Source organism: Lissotriton helveticus, chromosome 6, assembly GCF_964261635.1.
Source record: "Lissotriton helveticus chromosome 6, aLisHel1.1, whole genome shotgun sequence".
Classification (NCBI taxonomy): Eukaryota; Metazoa; Chordata; class Amphibia; order Caudata; family Salamandridae; genus Lissotriton; species Lissotriton helveticus.
This window is the reverse complement of record NC_136067.1, coordinates 812,537,049-812,545,411: the sequence shown is the minus strand read 5'-3', so window position 1 is coordinate 812,545,411 and position 8,363 is coordinate 812,537,049. Positions and strand designations below refer to the sequence as shown.

Sequence of the window (8,363 nt, the reverse complement as noted above, 5' to 3'; positions counted from 1 at the left end):
AACTCCTCCCACCACTGTAAATGTAGAAAGGTCTATTCAGCCTGGCTATGAGTCACCCAGGAAAGGCAGGACATGCCTCAATCCCCATTGTGACTGTCTAGAGTGAATGCACATCTCCATCTCCTGTCACTCCAAAACTTGACAGTGAATATACAAACAGGCAGAAGCACACAGGATGGTTAAACAAGAAAATACCCACTTTCTAACAGTGACCTCTTAAAACAAACAATTTGAAAATCACCTTTACTAAAAGGTGTGTTATTAAATTCTGAGTTCAGAGAGCCTAAACTCCAAATCTCTGACTGTTCCCAAATGTGAAGTGTTACAGTGCAGCTCCAATGATAGCCTATGGGATAGCTAGTCCTTGGAATAGTGAAAAATGAAATACTTAGTGTTTCACTACTGGGACATGTAAAACACTCCATTACATGTTCTACATATAACATATACTGAACACTGCCCATGGAGCTACATTGGGCCTACCTTAGGGATGACTTACATGTAAGAAAAGGGAAGGTTAGTGCCTGGCAAAAGGGTGCACTTGCAGAATAAATCTGCATGCACAGACACTGCAGTGGCAGGTCTGAGACGCCTCTGAAAGGCTACTAGTGTGGGTTGCAAAATCAGTGCTGCAAGCCCACTAGTAGCTTTTGATTTACAGGCCTAGGGTGCACAAAGTGCACTTTACTAGGCACTTACCAGTAAATCAAATATGCCAATCATGGATAATCAATCATATTCACAATTTACATAGGGAGCACCTGCTCTTTAGCACTGATCAGCAGTGGTAAAGTGCCCAGACTACCTGGAAAATCAAAACGAAGTCCAGCACAGTCAAAAAGACTGGCGGTAGAGGCAAAAAGTCAAGGGAAACCACACCAAGGAAGCCAGGTCTAACAGTCTGCATTATCATCAATAGATACTAATACCTCAAATGGAATTAGGATTAAAAAAATGTTTGTTTTTTAAAGTTGGCTACTGACTGTAAGTTTGAGACTCTACAAGATGTCTTAATTAGAGGCCCAGTGGTCATGCACATAAGATATCTAGTTATTCTCTGATTAATAATCTTCTCTGTATAATATTATTCCCATTATGTAGTCCATTATCTGTCTGTATACTCAGCTAGCACCAAGATACTTTTTAGGTAATCGTGTGCTTTACAAAAATATTAACATACATTCAGGAAAACTTATGGATAAACGGAGATTCTGCCTTAGAGAATGAGCAAGCTATCATACATAAAGTAAAAATAAGTAGGTGACGGCACTATTTCCTTAAAACATGAGGTCAGAGAGAGTGAGGTAATCAGAAACATTAATGGCGATATGAAAAGTAGATGCAATATGAAATACTTTAAGAAGAAGGCAAAGTACAAGGACCAGCCTAGATGTTATTGCTGTGATAGCAAGGAACCTTTTGAATGTACCAAAGCATGCTCTGCTTTGAAACAAAACTTATAGTGGTTGTACTACTTGTTTGTAGGCCATTTTGCTAAGGTTTGTAGATGGAAAAAGATTGAATCATAGATGTAGGTGTTGCAGACGATAAAAGGAGTGATCCAGAAGATGAGGGTTACAGCTGCGAGACAGAATATTATGAGCCTGAGTGGCAATCTAGTGCTAAATGTGGAAGAATGTAGGCACATTCCCCCCAAAAAGTCGGTCCCTGGTGGGCTTTCTGCTGCATTGGGTGGGGAATCAGGGGAGGGGTGTTCACCCCAATATGCCCCCAAGGAGGCAGAAGGACTGTGGCTATTTTTCTGTGGGGGTGGGGGCATTAGTATGCCCATTTTGGGCAGCCCCATGCTTAAAAAAAGCCAGTGTAATCACTGGCGCCTAGTGGGCTCTCTGCCCCCCCAGGGGGCAGATGAGGGGCCACTGCCCCATCTGCCCATCAGGGGGCAGAAAGACTGTAATTTATCTGAGCGGGGGCGTATAGTCAGGCCCGTTTTGGGTAGCCCTTTCCCCTACACAAATAAAAATAATCCCTGGCATCAAGTGGGCTTTCGGCCCTCACGGGGGGTAGATTGTGGGCTACTGCCCCATCAGCCCCCCGAGGGGACAGAAAGGCTTTAATGGTGGTGGGGTGGAGGGGTGGGGGCATTGGGGTACCTGTTTTGGGCAGCCCACACCCTAAAAACAAATGCACCCAAAAAAATCCCTGGCATTTAGTAGGCTTTCTATCCCCACGGGTCAGAAAGGCTGTAATGGTGGTGTGGGTGGGGGCATTGGCATGCCCAATTTGGGCAGCCCCATCCTCATTGAAATTGCACAAAACAAATCCCTGGCGTCCAGTGGGCTTTCTTCCCCCCGGGGCTAATGCCCCCATACAAAGGCTATAATGGTGGAAGGGCGTGGGGGCATTGGGGTGCCTGTTTCAGGCAGTCCCCACACTAAAAACAAATGCGCCCCAAAAAAATCCTGGTGTTTAGTGGGCTTTCTGCCGCCCCCCAGGGGAGGCAGATTGGGGGCTACTGCCCCATCTGCCTCCCAGGGGGGGCAGAATGGCTGTAATGGTGGCTGGGGGGTGGAGGCATTGGCGTACCCATTTTGGGCAGCCCCACCCTCATTTTAATTTCACACAAAAAATCCCTGGCAACCAGTGGGGTTTCTGCCCCTCGTGGGGCAGATTGGGGGCTACTGCCTGAATATGGCCCAACAAAAATTGGGGGGAGCAAAGGCCCTTGCCCAAGGGCCACTCCCCCTTCCCTGGTGTCTAATGGTGGATCCCTGCTTGGGGATCGCACTCCTGCGGCAAGTCCCACGCAGGGTACCATTAGAAAGGGGAGATCTTCCCCTTATCAATGATACCTCTCCCGTCTTTCTACGTGCTCAGGGGTCTGAGATAGCCCCCTGAGCATGTAGAAAGTGAAACTGAAATTAGCCTAAAGGCTCATTTCAGTTTCGGTTTCAGTGAAATGACATCAGTGCGCTGATCGTCATTTTACTGAAATGGGGGGGAGGCCTCGGGAGCTAGCTCCTGAGGTCACAGGGGAGAAATAGCAATCCCTCTGGTGCCTGCACCAGAGGGATTTCTGGGGCCACGTGCCATGACGGCTGGGAGCCGTCATGAACACACACCCACTGTGTCTCATGACGGCCGTCATGAGCACAGAAGGGGTTAAAACAGTCAAACGTTCATTAATGTCAAATTGTGTTTCTGCCGATACTGTGCTGACATTATTGTGGTCTTGTACTCACATTCTCACAGCGAACAGGAGTTCGTAAGGAGTAGGACCTCCTAGGGATATTCTTGGCATGTCATTGAGTTCCCTCTGGACCCCATATAGGTGATTGACGCAACTGCCACACATAGCCTTTTACCCTTGTTGTTAAGACCTGCTTTAAGTCATGGTTTTTCCTCTCAACTTCCAAATTTCCCTCAGGATGGTAGGGGGAGGAGTAACGCAAGGCTGAGAAGTGTGGCCCAATGGTTAGAGCAGGCAGACCTCGATGCAGAGCTCTGGCCAGGGACAAGGGTTCAATTCCCGCCTCGGCGGGTCTCGGGCTCATTAATTCCCCTGACCGGAAACTCTCGCCTCAGTGCCTATTCTGATCATGGGTCCCACGCTGCAACTCTGGGCAATAGCTTGCTTAGTCTCCACAACGGCCCCCACAACGCGAGGGATGCCTGGTCTGCACCATGGGGGTGCACAGGAGTGGACACTTCACAGGGAAAGCCAGGAAGGGTTCCCTTGCGGTATTCGTACAAGCGCCGGGAAACACACTGCGGGTAGCTGTGCGCTATACAAGTACAAAAACAAAACAAACAAACAAAACAAAGGCTACACCCAAACTTCCCTTGGCTTCTTTGTAAGCCCGAGAGCTAAACGCCAGGCCCTAGTCAGAATGTAGTGTGCCAACTGCGTATGTCCTGATGGAGACTCACAAATCATTTGTAACAGTTTGAGCATCAGCCGAGCGCTGTGGCCAAACCCACAGGAATCTGGAGCATGAATCCACTGCCACCAAGATGTACTTGTAAGCCTCATCTGTGTGTAAGGAGCCACAGTGATCCAGATAAACAACTGCTCGAGGCATGTCTGAGATCAACAGTGGTGTCTGTGGAGGACGTGCTATGGTGAAACCCTTCATCTGCTGGCAGATGCCACTTTTGAGGACAAAGTCCTTGGTCTGTTTTGTAAGACCAGGACATCAATAACAATGCTTCAGTAGTGAAACTGTAGCAGCTATCCCTGTGTGTGCTGACCCCAGAACCTCATGTGCAGCTAGTATTAACCCAAATCTATGATCAGTGTTTGGTATTACTCTATCCCCCACTCTTGGAATCTGAGCATAAGGAATATATTGTGCATCTAACTTGTAGGTGTACTTCAGTGGAAAACTATTCGGCAGGTTGGTGTTGTTGCGAGCAGCATTGACGGCCACCATAATGTCTCTGTTTATTCTCGTATTTGAACGATTAATTGCAGCAAAAGCATCAGTTCGGACAGTGGCCTCATCGGCCGTTGAGTTCCCATTATGATGAACACAAGCATCCTTTCAGCTTTACCATTTGATTTCATCAGCCACGGTGCAACAAGGCATCAATTCTTTGAGCCGCACAGCGTGGTCTGCATCAGAGTTGGTGTGGTGATCTCAGACGTTGAAAATCGGTGCGTAGAACTCGGCGTGCAGCGTTTTTTTGAGCCACTGACAGGTGCTGTGTCAATTCTTCAACTGCATGAGGTTGTACGTCAGAATTTTCTCCCTCACAGCAGTGCAGCGTTGAACAAAACAGCAGCAAGAAGGGAAAATGTCGATGTTGATAGTCCCTTCAGTTCTTCAAGCTTTCTGTAGCAGGATCAACCTCCAGGGGCCCAGAACTGGAGTTAGCACCACCTAGCAGGTCAGAACTCCCAGCGGTGGAGTTGAAGGAAGCTGTTGGTGAAGTCTTTGTGTCCCCGAGACTTCAAAAACAGGAGGCAAGCACACATAAGCCCTTGGAGATTCTTCTCAAGAAGGTTTCACAGCAAAGTCCAGCCTTTGTCCTCTCCTTGGCAGAAGCAGTAACTGCAGGATAACTCTTCAGCTCTTCTTCCTTGGCAGAGGTTTCTCTTGATTGCAGAAGTAATCTACAGTTCTGGGGTTTTCGGTCTCATGTTTACACCCCATTTTTTCTTTGTAGTCTTTGTTCCAAGAGTCTCTGAGCTCAGTAAAAAACTGTTCTGTCCTCCTTAGCCCAGCTTCACTACAGGAGGTGGAGACAGTATCATGCAGAACAGACACATCCCATTCAGGTGCTAGTGAAAACTCCTCCCACCACTGTAAATGTAGAAAGGTCTATTCAGCCTGGCTATGAGTCACCCAGGAAAGGCAGGACATGCCTCAATCCCCATTGTGACTGTCTAGAGTGAATGCACATCTCCATCTCCTGTCACTCCAAAACTTGACAGTGAATATACAAACAGGCAGAAGCACACAGGATGGTTAAACAAGAAAATACCCACTTTCTAAAAGTGACCTCTTAAAACACACAATTTGAAAATCACCTTTACTAAAAGGTGTGTTATTAAATTCTGAGTTCAGAGAGCCTAAACTCCAAATCTCTGACTGTTCCCAAATGTGAAGTGTTACAGTGCAGCTCCAATGATAGCCTATGGGATAGCTAGTCCTTGGAATAGTGAAAAATGAAATACTTAGTGTTTCACTACTGGGACATGTAAAACACCCCATTACATGTTCTACATATAACATATACTGAACACTGCCCATGGAGCTACATTGGGCCTACCTTAGGGATGACTTACATGTAAGAAAAGGTAAGGTTAGTGCCTGGCAAAAGGGTGCACTTGCAGAATAAATCTGCATGCACAGACACTGCAGTGGCAGGTCTGAGACGCCTCTGAAAGGCTACTAGTGTGGGTTGCAAAATCAGTGCTGCAAGCCCACTGGTAGCTTTTGATTTACAGGCCTAGGGTGCACAAAGTGCACTTTACTAGGCACTTACCAGTAAATCAAATATGCCAATCATGGATAATCAATCATATTCACAATTTACATAGGGAGCACCTGCTCTTTAGCACTGATCAGCAGTGGTAAAGTGCCCAGACTACCTGGAAAATCAAAACGAAGTCCAGCACAGTCAAAAAGACTGGCGGTAGAGGCAAAAAGTCAAGGGAAACCACACCAAGGAAGCCAGGTCTAACAGTCTGCATTATCATCAATAGATACTAATACCTCAAATGGAATTAGGATTAAAAAAATGTTTGTTTTTTAAAGTTGGCTACTGACTGTAAGTTTGAGACTCTACAAGATGTCTTAATTAGAGGCCCAGTGGTCATGCACATAAGATATCTAGTTATTCTCTGATTAATAATCTTCTCTGTATAATATTATTACCATTATGTGGTCCATTATCTGTCTGTATACTCAGCTAGCACCAAGATACTTTTTAGGTAATCGAGTGCTTCACAAAAATATTAACATACATTCAGGAAAACTTATGGATAAACAGAGATTCTGCCTTAGAGAATGAGCAAGCTATCATACATAAAGTAAAAATAAGTAGGTGACGGCACTATTTCCTTAAAACATGAGGTCAGAGAGAGTGAGGTAATCAGAAACATTAATGGCGATATGAAAAGTAGATGCAATATGAAATACTTTAAGAAGAAGGCAAATTACAAGGACCAGCCTAGATGTTATTGCTGTGATAGCAAGGAACCTTTTGAATGTACCAAAGCATGCTCTGCTTTGAAACAAAACTTATAGTGGTTGTACTACTTGTTTGTAGGCCATTTTGCTAAGGTTTGTAGATGGAAAAAGATTGAATCATAGATGTAGGTATTGCAGACGATAAAAGGAGTGATCCAGAAGATGAGGGTTACAGCTGCGAGATAGAATATTATGAGCCTGAGTGGCAATCTAGTGCTAAATGTGGAAGACTGTATCAGTTGTAAGATCAGGTTACAGTGTTGGATGACGAGTAGTAACATTAACCTGAAAATATTTGCTGAGTTTGGTTGTTCCTAAACCAGTATCGATGAGGGAATATAGAGAGACAAATTTGTGGGAAACACCAGTGACGTTTGTTCGAAACAAACATTCATCTTTAAGGACATAGCGGTAGGAGAGATGGCATACATGGGTTTATATGGATCAAGTTCCAAGTTAAGAATAGGCATACTCCTGCCAGGAAGGGTCCTTCTGTCCTAGGGGCTTTGACCAAACAAACTGCACTTAGTATTGCATCCCAATAGCCTGGATCAGGTTTTGGTGGTTGATGAAGGAGTATGCAATGCTCAAAATAAATGTAAGGTTTTTAGCAAGAAGATTGAGAATCCTTACAGATTTTAATATAAAGTTGTTTTAAGCAAAATTTACAAGGTTAACAATAACTGACTAATGAAAAGAGGAGGTTTCATAAGAATTGGAGAGGATGATATCTTTGAATGTGACTGAGCCTGCGGTGGCCGATTGGATGTACTCTATTATGGTGGCACAACACAGCAATAGCAAAATAGTTCAGTTCAGAAAAACTTTATTTCGGTCAATGTGACCTGAAACAGTACAACTGCTAGAATCATATGTTAAAATACACAAAGGCATACAGATATCAATTTGGAACACCATAAAAGACACAATAAACCTAAATATATAAATTAACTACCTTCATACATTATGAAAAATATCGTTTTAAGGTAATATTGCTAGGTGGTAAATACAATTTAATTTCGGAAAGTGCATAAGACAATAAATAAAAAAATCATTTAGTTTAAAAAAAAGGGAAGTTCATCAAAAGAGTCAGGTCCATAAATCTGAAAGACTTAATCATGGGCAGCATAATACTAGGTTAATAAAAATACATTAAATCCCTATAGCAAATCCTGGGCCTCCTTGGATGATTTCAATAAAACCCTTCTAGTACACCACATGGAAAACAAAAATCCGGCAACTGAGAACACAATCGGGATACCGAGGTCAGACTTCAGTATCCAAAACACCTCAAGACAGTGCCTGCTACCAATATTCCTACAAATCTGGACCAACCAGTGTTTCCTTGCTTTATAGTAGCCAGGGCAACTGAAAAAACATGTAACACTGATTCTTAAGGGAAGTCACATGCAGGGCAATGTACCCTTTGCTGGTTGCTCCACTTCACTGTGAAACAGCGGAGTGGAAGGACCCCAAACCTGAATTGTAAAAAAAGCTTTCTTGTCTCCACCGGTTTAATAAGATCTATAATGCCTCAAAGAGAGCTTTATCTTTTATTTCTAAAAAAGCTAGAGATAGTTTGCCTGTTTTGGAACAAGAATGAAGTTGGGCCATTCTGTACTCTTCGAAATGGACCTTCATTTGTTTCCTTAAGATTTGAAGACAGGCACGGTCCGGTTCAGCCCAGCAATTACCCAAGCCCAT

The 8,363-nt window shown here is 44.3% G+C and overlaps 1 pseudogene; it reads right to left on the bottom strand.

Annotated features, from left to right (window-relative positions):
• Window positions 1–1,805: 1,805 nt before the first annotated feature.
• LOC144765457 (small nucleolar RNA SNORA17) lies at window positions 1,806–1,908 on the bottom strand (annotated as a pseudogene).
• Between the last annotated feature and the right edge of the window lie 6,455 nt (window positions 1,909–8,363).